At 41.0% G+C, this 10,733-nt stretch overlaps 1 long non-coding RNA gene across 1 annotated transcript in view; it reads right to left on the bottom strand.

The window, feature by feature from the left end:
* Positions 1–4,930: 4,930 nt before the first annotated feature.
* The window catches only part of LOC109320987, an 11,342-nt gene continuing 5,539 nt past the window's right edge, over positions 4,931–10,733 (bottom strand). The window contains exon 3 of the long non-coding RNA XR_002103916.1: positions 4,931–4,940. This is a non-coding gene — a long non-coding RNA (uncharacterized LOC109320987). The remainder of the gene's footprint in view (positions 4,941–10,733) is intronic.

Below are 10,733 nucleotides of genomic sequence, written 5' to 3'. Positions count from 1 at the left end.
TCTTAAGATTGCTCCCTTTCAGTGGGTAGGTTAGATGCCTTACTCTACTGATAAACTAAATAGGGAGCCCAAGCATAGGGTTCCAGATTCCAGTGTTTGGATTAGGCACCTACAATTTCAGGCATGTAATGCCTACATCCTTTAGTGGATGTAGCTCCAAAGGATAAATCCATGGGGTTTTGGCATTACCAGTAGTGTCACAATTAAACCCAGTAACAAGGGTAGGGAGCTGGTAGATATAGATAAGCAATATTTATGAAGATGCTAAAGCTACTTTTACTTGTTCACATGAAGGTCCATAAATTAACATCCATATATTATATATGTACATACATTCTTGTTGCTTTCTAAGATCTTCTCAGTCAGAAACCAACTTAAGTCATTGAGAGTTTAATGGAGGGGAAAATCAAAATGTATTGATTTAACCTTATGCTGCTTGAAAGAAACATCCCTGCATGTTCTTATTGCTTTTAAGTATAAGGTACCTCAGGTTTTGATGTTACTTCTAGTACATTAAAATAATGTGGGTGCTGCATAATTATGTCTGGTATAAATTCCTTGCAAACTACCATATTTTCCCAGAAACAGGAGAAGGAGCACTTCTGTTTTGTGCTTTAGCTTCTTAGTATTGCTTAATGGTTTAAGAACAGAAGGCAGGAATTTGCCTGCTGAACTGATAAATGGTCGAGGTACATCCAGAGAATGCACCTTCAGAACTGCTGATTATTGTGGCTATCTCAGTAGAATTTACCAGACTAACTGTTGGATATTTCAAAGAGACTAAGGTGGGATAAATATACTGAATGGCTGGACAGCCCAGGTACAGTCAAGTGGAATGGGTCTGTTGGACTGCTGAGGATTTCAGGTATGCCCAGGCAGAAGGTCTCTTAATTTGGTGGACATTTCAAATAATATAAATGGAAAGCATCTGCTGTGCTGAAGATGGATTTGCTATGTTCAGGCAAAACACCTTACTTGATGAATGTGCCAGATACATCCATGCACAATGCACCACCTATGCAACTGAAAGTGCCAACAACCTATTAATGATGTAATTGATTTAAATGGAATATTAATACATGCTGGTAGCTCAGGAGGTGCTGGGAAAGAGGAACAACTTTGTTAGTAGAACATAGGTATATTTCTAGAACACTAAGCAGAGGGGCTGAGTAATCTGCCTTTTTTATATAGCAAGATAAAACATTTCTATTTGTTCTTAGTTTCGTTTGGAAACTTGGGAGAATCAGAAGCAATAGAAACAGAAATGCTTCACTAATAAGAGATGCAATTAAATTACTTTGTGACTTGATTCCTAAATTTGGGAAATGTTTTCAGATTGGTCTTGTTGTTTTCTGACTGATCATTGTAAAGCATGCCATGCTGAGAACCAAATAACTCATTAAGGGGAATTTGATGAGATAATTAAAGTGCTTGTCAAGTCTTCAATGAGTGTGGTTGATGACTAATAGTTTTGATCAAAGCTGATTTACTTTCTTTGGACCAGGGCAACAACTCCTTTAAGAAACTTGATTAGAACAATTAGGATATAGTCTCTGGAGAAAACTACTGCTATAGACAAATGCTGAAATACAGGAGAGGGTATTATGTTTTAATGTATAATGAGAGTGAAACAAATGTATATGCAGGAGAACAGTTTTGTCTTTGCTGGGAGTCTGGTAAAGACCATAACTGAGACACTTAACGCTTCACATTAGGTGTGGGCCAACTGTCCCCATGAATTGAACAGGAACCTAGATACCTAACTCTGGATTCTGGATTTCATGGTGTGTGAGCTAAGTCCTAAAAGCTGGGATTTGTGCTGCTTAAGTCTTTTTATTGGATCCAAGTCAAGACTCTATAGTGGAAATTGTCTAGAGGTGATGCATATGCAACCTGCAATATTTATTTGAAATCAAAGGTAATTTCATTTATCTAACATCCTACTTACTTACAGTCAGCTGCTGTGTGTAATCATGGCGCGTTCCTTCTGTTGTCAAACATAAATCTCTCTGAAGCACTATCCAAGAAAAATGCTCAATTTCAGAATTCTGCCAGTCTTTCAGTAATCATCTCTAAGCAAAGGTAGATCTTCTTCCACCTTGCTTCAACAAAGTGCCACAGTAGGCCTCTCCACCTTGCAGCCATCTGTCAATCAGCAAACAGCTAACCTTGTTACAACATACACAACTGAACTCTGCTGTACCTAACACAGCATAATCATCTGTCAGCTGTATTTGTGGGACTGTCAGAATGCTTGATTCTGTATTAGTGCAATCTGGGAAATTGCCATTGTGCCAAGGCAACATAAAGGGTTCCCAGGAAACATCCATCAAGAAAAACAAGAATGACGCACAAAACAATGAACTTAGATATCATACTGGAAGAGAGCTTCCAAAAAGGCAGACTGGCTGAGCTAGCTTCACAGTGTGGTCTATGGTTTTGCCTACAAAACCAGAAAGCTACTATGTGCTGTAAATCATTGATCCAGAAAGGTGACTATATTACAGGCTATGCTGCTAGCAATAATGTATTCAGTTAGCTGCTAAGTTTGGAGACATATTCATAGTGTGTACAGATAAAAACATGTGAGACTCAACCATGCTACTTTTCTGAACCACTGGAAATGATAGTGTGGACAGGATCTGTGGTAAAAAGTGTCTAGCGATACCTGCGTGATCAATTTTGGCTATAATCATTATGGCCAGCCACTTCATCTGGGCTCTGTCTCGCCTGCATATCAGAAATCTACATACATTCAGCCTTTCAGATGAAACACTAGCAGGCCTGGAGCAGGAAGAGCAGATACATCTCCGGTGGTTTGCTTCAGCCCAGTTCCTTCATAAATTAATGATAAAATCAAGCATACAGTTCAGTGTGTACTCCTGGAATATTAGAAGATTCCTCTGTTGTTTCTGCTCATTCACACGTAGGATTTTATTAGAATATTTATTGTTCTGAAAAATTAAGAAAAAAACTTATTAAATGAAGCTGTGTAAAAAATAAGAGAAACAACACATGCAGAAAAAGAGGAATTGCTCTATGTGCAGCCACTCAGCTATAATGATCTTTACAGAAATTATTGTAATGCTTCAGACTTAGCATTATGATTTCCCCACAGAACAGAAACCACAAAATGAGCCAGAGAAAAAAGAACCCAGTTTTTATAGGAATATCTTGGGTCCAATTCTGCCCCTGTTGAAACCAGTGGGACCAGAACATGTCTCTTGAAATATAATTAGCCAAACATGGCAAGTGGTATTATGGGAACAGGGGAATGGATTTATGATTGGTCTGTTAGCACAAATATTTCCCCAGCATGAAAGCTTCTTTAAACACAGCCACAGTACAAAGTGCAGAAGTGAGTGTTACTCTCCCATGTTACTGCTCTGTGGGATTCATGGTACATTTCTGTGATCAGGGAAAATGCAGTCCAAGGTCTAACCCATTGGGAAATGTCACAGTGAATGCTTTTCACAAAAAGCAAGGACTGGTCTATTAAGATCGCATTAAATGGCTCACAAATTTCCCATTTTCACAAAAATTGACAAAGCTTCCCTGTTGATTTATTATTCATATACGGAGAGATGCTTCTTTGAGAAGATCATAAATACAATTTCTCCAGCCTAATCAGCGTCTCAAGTTTTCTGATGAAGTGATAAGCACAATAGCATTCAGAAGGATTAAAGGATGAGGTGGAAAATGAAAGCTGAGTTATGTTTCTGTAAGTTGTCTTGCGTGAAGCAGCCTGAGAGAGATAAGGAGAGCCAAATAATATGAAAATATCTGCATAAACCCCTTTCTAATAGAAAACTGGGACTCCATCAAAACTCTGCTTCTAGAGCAGATGACTCACACTCTCAGTAACAGTTAGGTTAATCCTGTTATGAGAAATTCTTCCATTTGTAGGTATTTGGAGGATATGGTCACTGCCTGCATGCTGGACAGAATACTGGAATCTTTTCCAGATTAAGATGTTTTTAGACTGGAAATGATAGTGAAATGTTTCTGAAATGTTTGGTGCTTCAGGTTTCAACGTTATTAACTCTCCACTGTTAATATTCATCTCAAGAAGATTTTAAAAGGCCTCTTGAATGTCTAGCTTGTAGTTGAGAGCATGGGACAAGGGTCCAGAGGACTTGCTTCTGTTCCTGGCTCTGTTGCTTACTCACTTTGCTTTATTCCTTTGCTTAATCTGGGTCACAGTGTGACTTTGGACATGTCACTGATGTAAGTCTCTGTTTATCAAACTGTTAAGTGGGTATAATACTCACAATACCTTATACGGGTTTGTGAGACTAATTTAAATATATTAATTCATGATATTCAGATGAAAGCATAACTGTGACATTTTAGACTGAATTTGCAATGACATAGTAAGTTTGGATCATAATTGACCCTGGATAAAATTGTAGGCATTATTCTGGGAAGGCTGTGATATATTATTATTTCCTCTAATAAAGCTGTCAGCAAAATCTGCAAAGTGTTGTCTGCTACATATCCTGAGAGATGAGACCATACAGAATGGCATCTACCTTAAGTGCTATACCAAGAATGTACATTGTTTTTCCTCAGTTCACAACTAGAAAAGTAAAAGATTTTGGAGAACTGCTGTTTTAAGTTCTGCAATGTCTCTGCTCCTGGTGCAGTCCAAAGACCTCCAAGTTACCTCCTACACCTACAGCATGAACCACAGTGGTCTTCATACACCACAATACACTATTATTCAAGGTCCTATAATTGCTTTGTATTGAAGTTGGAGGAATACGGAAGTATATCAGTTGTGTTACAATATGTGTATAACTGGATAAAGGCAGGCAAGATTCCTTGGGTAGATGTGATATCTTTTATTAGGCGAACTGAGTAATTGGAAAAAAGTTCTCTGCAAGCTTTCAGGCATAATCACCCTTCTTCAGGCATATGAAGTCTCTGCTGTTCTGACACTCCAAGGAATGAAAGAAGCTAAAAGTGTGACAGTATGCCAGTGAGAATATAAATAGGTAGAAATTAGGAAAACAAAAGGTAGAGCAGGAAAGGGAAGGGGTAAAATGAGGGGGAAGGGGGAAAGCCAAAGGTGAGTAAGGGAGACTCTGCAGTAGTAGATATTCAAGGTAGAAAAAAGGCTGTCTGTGAACAAGTAAATAGCTGGAATTTAAGAAGACAAAGAACAGGAAGGAAGGGGATGAAAGGGGAGGAAGGGAGGAAAAGAAATATAAGAGGTTAGGTCTGGCAGGTACCTGATGAATCAGATGTCAGGCAAGTTGTAATATGTCATAAATCCAATATCTATTTTGAGTCCATGATTTTTTGTATCAATAGATTTATGAAGTGAAGTACATAGGCTTGTCTATGAAAGGTGTTTTATAAATTCCCTTTGAGGATTCGACCTGAGAGATCAGAGAGGGGGTGGCTGTCTTGTGAGAAGTGGGCATCCACAGGTAGTTGGGTATTCTTGTCTTTGAGATATTTTCGGTGCGTGTTCATTCTGGTGCACAGTTGTTGTTTGGTTTCTCCTACATATTTTCCATCATTTTCTATTTGGTGCACTGGATGAGATATGTTGCATCTTCTACCTTAAATATCTCCCTTACTCACCTTTGGCTCCCCCCCTCCTTTCCTGCTCTACTGTTTGTTCTCCTAATTTCTATCTATTTACAGTCTCACTGACGTCCTGTCACACTTCTAGCTTCTTTCATTCCTTGGAGTCTCAGAACAGCAGAGATTTCCTGTGCCTGAAGAAGGGTGATTACACATGAAAGCTTGCACAAAACTTTTTTCCAACTACTCAGTTGGTTTAATAAAAGATATTACATCTACCCAAAGAACCTTGCCTGCCTATGTCATTAGGCCAACATGGCTACAACCAAAAACACAGTAACTGGACAGAGAAATGTGGAGGAGCCACCCAGAAGTCAGCCTTCATGTACATGGATAAAATAATACTTGCAGTTGCAGATTCTTTGTAATTAGCTCTCTCAGTAACCTGAAAGAAGTTTTAGAAACCTGAAGTTTTGTTTTGTTGTTGTACCCAGTGGGTGTGGCTACACATGTGCATTTACTGTGCGGTAACTGAAATTACTGTGCAGTATGAGCATGCATTTACATATCCATGCCCATACTGTGCAGTAAATATGGTGACTTGCACGGACTTGGGCATAAATTTGATACCTGCATCATGCAGCTATCGAATTTATGCCTGGTTATTTACTGTGCAGTAATACATATGTAGATGCCTTACTGTGCAATAACACTGTGTGTGAACTGACTCGGGACTAACTTTAGTCCCAAGTCAGACCCCACACAGCATTAATGTGCTTTGACAACTGCAGGTGTAGACTCTGGCCTATTCCCTCAGTAAATTTAAGCTGGTAAATTTAAGCTGGCATAAATGCATTTGTAGACAAGTCCAGTATGTGGTACATGCACGATTAGCTATTACAGTAGTGGTTAATAATCACTGACTGTACTCTCTCTGTGCTGAGGAGTGCCAAGAGCCCTTAAAACCCCCAGAAATCAGTAGCAATTCAAGCTGCCCAGAATGACACGAGCCTAATTTGAAAGGCAATCACCTCTTTGTTCTGATGATGATCCTGAGGGTTTGGAAGTTTCTTAGTTTTGAATTCATCTTAGTCAATCATGCCCTGCATATAAAAACGCATCTAAGACCTTTTTTTGCCAAAGGTGGATGCGCTGACAGGACGACTCAGCAGAAATTCACAGCGGCTTTCGTTGAAGGCTGTTCAGCACGAGAGGCCTTTCTAATCATAAATCAAAGCAAAGTAACAGAAGCTAAAGAGTTATAAACCAAAGCACTTTCTTAGCCTGGGGAATCAGCCTCCCCTTAGACTCTCTGATTAGTACAGCGCTTGATTTCCTTGCTAGGCATTCTCCCTGTAACAGCCTTTCCCCCATCCACAAAGGCAGAAAAGAGTGAAGCTGAAGTTTACCCCTTATATACAGAAGCTCATGAAGTGCTCCTCATTTTATTGCTTGGTGTCTGGATCTTTTTAACTCATTTGGCCCCGCCTGTTACTTTTCCCTTCCACCCCTCCTAATTTGAAAACCTTCATTTGAAGTTGGTACTTCTATGTGATGTCTTTAATCCGATCACATGCAATGTCCTGAGCTTCTTTCAAGCGATAGACAGAAGTTGTGTTACCAAACCTGGCCGTTGTTTTGTTGCTGTTGTTGAAGAGCTTTGTTATTATTGCCATTTTTCAGATTAGGAAAATGTGGCACAAAAGGCATAAGTAACATAATCTGTTCTTAAACTCTGCTTCTCCCAGGGGGAGGCTGCTTCCTTCTTGGTTTGGGCCATAATTGTACTTTAGTCCAGGATTCCCTGACCTCCCCTTTAACCACTAAGCTATCACATCTTTTTTTTTCACTTTGTGCTCTGTATTAGTGTTTCTTGTGTTAGTGATCAGTATTACAAAGAAAACACTTTGGAATTTAACACTGTTATGAATTTAACACCTCTACTTAGACACCTTTGTTTCAAATCATCATGTCTTGGTGTCTAGGAATGTATGTAGATCAAATGGGGGCCCTAAATTGTGGGTTTTAAAAAATACCACTTCAGTTTAGGGCTGATTGAACCCCTGCATCATGCACACACCCCGCTGACTTACCTGCCTGTCTGGCAGGGAGAGGAGGGTGAGCTGCTGGTGGGCAGAGCAGTCCTTGGGCTGCGGAGGAGTGGGGGGTGCTTCCCTCTGTGGCAGTGGCAGTCCCCCTAGATGACACCCACCTGCAGCCACGGAGGGAAGCACCGGACCCCTGTGTAGCTCAGGCAGGCAGGCTCTGGCCTGGGGGGTGGGGATCAGGCTCACTGCTTTTCTTGGGCGGAGCCTGCTTTCCCAGGGTTTTAGTTTGCTGCGACCCAAGTAATTTAAAGTGCATCACACCACTGAATTTCCTACAGTGGCTGGAATTAATGCACAATACACTGCTGAGGCATGCAAGCACCGACAGCAAAGTGGTGCAAAAGCATTTAGCCCACATTAAAGTTTCATGCACACGTGCCTCTGGTAGGATTCTAGATAGTGAAGGAGAAGACTTCACTTGCACTGAGGGCTAGTCAGAGATGTACCTGTTAGAAAACAGAAAAAGCATGGGTGGTGGAAGTAGGTGTATATCTGAACTCTGAGCTTAGGCATCTTATTCAGAGTGGCCAAAGAGGTTCTTCCATTATTTCAAGATCCAGAATGTCCAAAGAGAGGCAACTTGCCTAACTGACAGCATCATTAAGGTTGGTATAAAGCTTAGCACCTGTTATTCAACCATAAGCAAGTTTGGTGATGGTGCCCATCTTTTGCCCAATAGCTTCAGACTTAGAGCACTCACCGAGGAATTGGGAGGCTTGGGGTTTAGTAACCCTGAGAGGACTTAAACTTATATTTGTCATTTCCCAGAAGAGTACCTTATTAGCCAGGCTGGACTGCTTGTGGTCCCTTGTGGAAGCTGCCAATGGGCAGCCAAGAATACAAAATTCATACTGAATCATAGAAAGTTAGGATGGGAAGTGACATCAGGAAGTCATCTAGTTCAAGCCCCTGCTCAAAGCAGGACTGTCCCCAACTATATCATCCCAGCCAAGGCTTTATCTAGCCAGGTCTTACAAACTTTCAAGGATGGAGATATGTCCAGAGTCAGAGCAAGCAAGAGAGAAATTCCAAGTTGTGGTTTCTGCTGCTAGGTTTATTTCTGTATTTCAGTGACTGACTGCCTAGTGGAAAATGGCAGCTGGACCTGGAATATAGGACTCCCCTTTCTCAGTCAGTTGCCCAAACTGTGGTTCATGACTTTTTGCTTGTTTCCTGGACTGCTTATGCTTTTTGTATTAGACAGCCACTGATTAAAAACTGAAATAACCCTGGCAATGGGGACAAGAACCTAGGACTTCCCCTTCATGGAGGGTGCTTATCTCACTAGGCCAAACTTCCTCTTGCTTGCTGTCTTTCTGGTTGCATGAAACTTGTGCTCTCAGTTGCTCAATGGCCCAGTTTAAATAAGACAGGCAGCAAGGGACACCCACCTAGGCTAGCCCAGTCCATAGCCTTGAGAACATTGAAGAACCTGTGGCTTTCACTTCTTGGGAAAGTGTTTTAACCACTGGACTGTTAGGCAAAAGATGTATCACCACCTCCAACATTTTTGGCTTGGAGTGAGATGCAAATACTCTCTCAGCATCAAATGGATACTAAATTGCATTGTCCTTACCCAAGAAATCAGATTAGGGGGATTTTAGGTTCACCACAGAGCCTAGGTTGGAGTTCAGTGACTGATTGTTTCTGAGCATGTATAGAAGCTCAGGTCTAGAGACCTAGGGACCTTTACAAGCCAAAATGGTGGAGATAATTGAATGGAGGCAGTTTTATAGCTGCTGGAGTGGGGACAATCTAGGTCACTTTTTGTGACTCAGTATCTTGTAGGTCTAGAACCTGAATAAAGACTTTTGCATTTGGCCTGAGAAGAAATAATAGAAAATTACAAGGGCATTTTCAATTTTAAAGAGGCAGGAATCCTGAGAGGGGAAAGTCAAAGTGGCAGCTCTCTTACCTGCCACTCAGACAAATGAAAATGATCATTAACTCTTTTTTCATCTTCAATACATCAACTACTTTAGCTGTTCTGTAGTATGCAACCACTTTGCAAAAGAGAATGACTAACTTTAGTGCATGCCAGGCTATTACTTTCCTTATGTGAATGAAGAGTTTAAGAGATGTCCAAGACATCTTAATAAGAGCCTGCTCAATGATGTAAAACATTTGTTGAAAAGTACATCGATATCACTGCAACTAAGTTGAAAGAGAACTCAATGTAGGCTGGGGACTGTGTTCAAGAAAAGCAACATTTCTACAGCTTATAAGCAGAGGTGTTTAAATAGGTGGTGTCAATTCCTCCTTTCTCCCACCACTTGTTTTTTTTTACCTTTTAGTGTTTGTAAAACTTTCCTGAAGGCTCAGAAATAGCAATGGGCAAGCTTCAAAATGTGCAGGTTCAAACCCAAGGGCCCCTCTGAATGTCAGCCTTTTTATGCCCAGACTATCCTTTCATGCTTTATCCACACTCACTCCACATGTGTCTGGTATCTGATAAGTATATATTTGTTTAACTTAGTGACTCCTTTGTGGGCTAGTAGTTGGTGGTCAATGAAAGGTATCTGTTCATATTATGCCTGTTTTCTTTCTTCTTTCTAGCTGCTAAATCACATTTTTAAAAGGGAAAAAAAGAATAACACATTTTTTTAAAATGACTTTTTCCATGCCAGAGACTGGTAGTCTTTCTGTGGTAATGTTATTCAGTAGCCAGTGGGGGAAAGGAGGTGATGAAGAACTACTTCACAGTTAGGGCGGCTAGGTTCTGGAACCAACTTCCAAGGGAAGTGGTGCTGGCTCCTAACCTGGGGGTCTTTAAGAGGAGGTTTGATGCCTACCTAGCTGGGATCATTTGAGCCCAGTTTTTTCTCCTGCCCAGACAGGGGTCAGACTTGAAGATCTACAAGGTCCCTTCTGACCCTACTTCTATGATTCTATGATTCTGTGTGTCAAATCATGAATAGGGTGGGAAGGATGGTGTCCCTGCATGAGCTTTTATAATAAGACAACAGGCTCTGGAGTGGTGAGAGACGCGCGGGTGAAGCCCGCTGCACCCCGGCTCCCCCAAAGCCCCCCAGACACCCCCTCAACAGCTGCAGAGCCCCCTGCCGACCCCCAGCACAGCCGGAGGTAAGC

This window comes from Crocodylus porosus, unplaced genomic scaffold (assembly GCF_001723895.1).
Source record: "Crocodylus porosus isolate Cpor-Errol unplaced genomic scaffold, CroPor_comp1, whole genome shotgun sequence".
In the NCBI taxonomy this organism is placed as follows: Eukaryota; Metazoa; Chordata; order Crocodylia; family Crocodylidae; genus Crocodylus; species Crocodylus porosus.
Note: the sequence above shows the minus strand (reverse complement) of the source record. Positions and strands in the feature narration are given on the sequence as shown.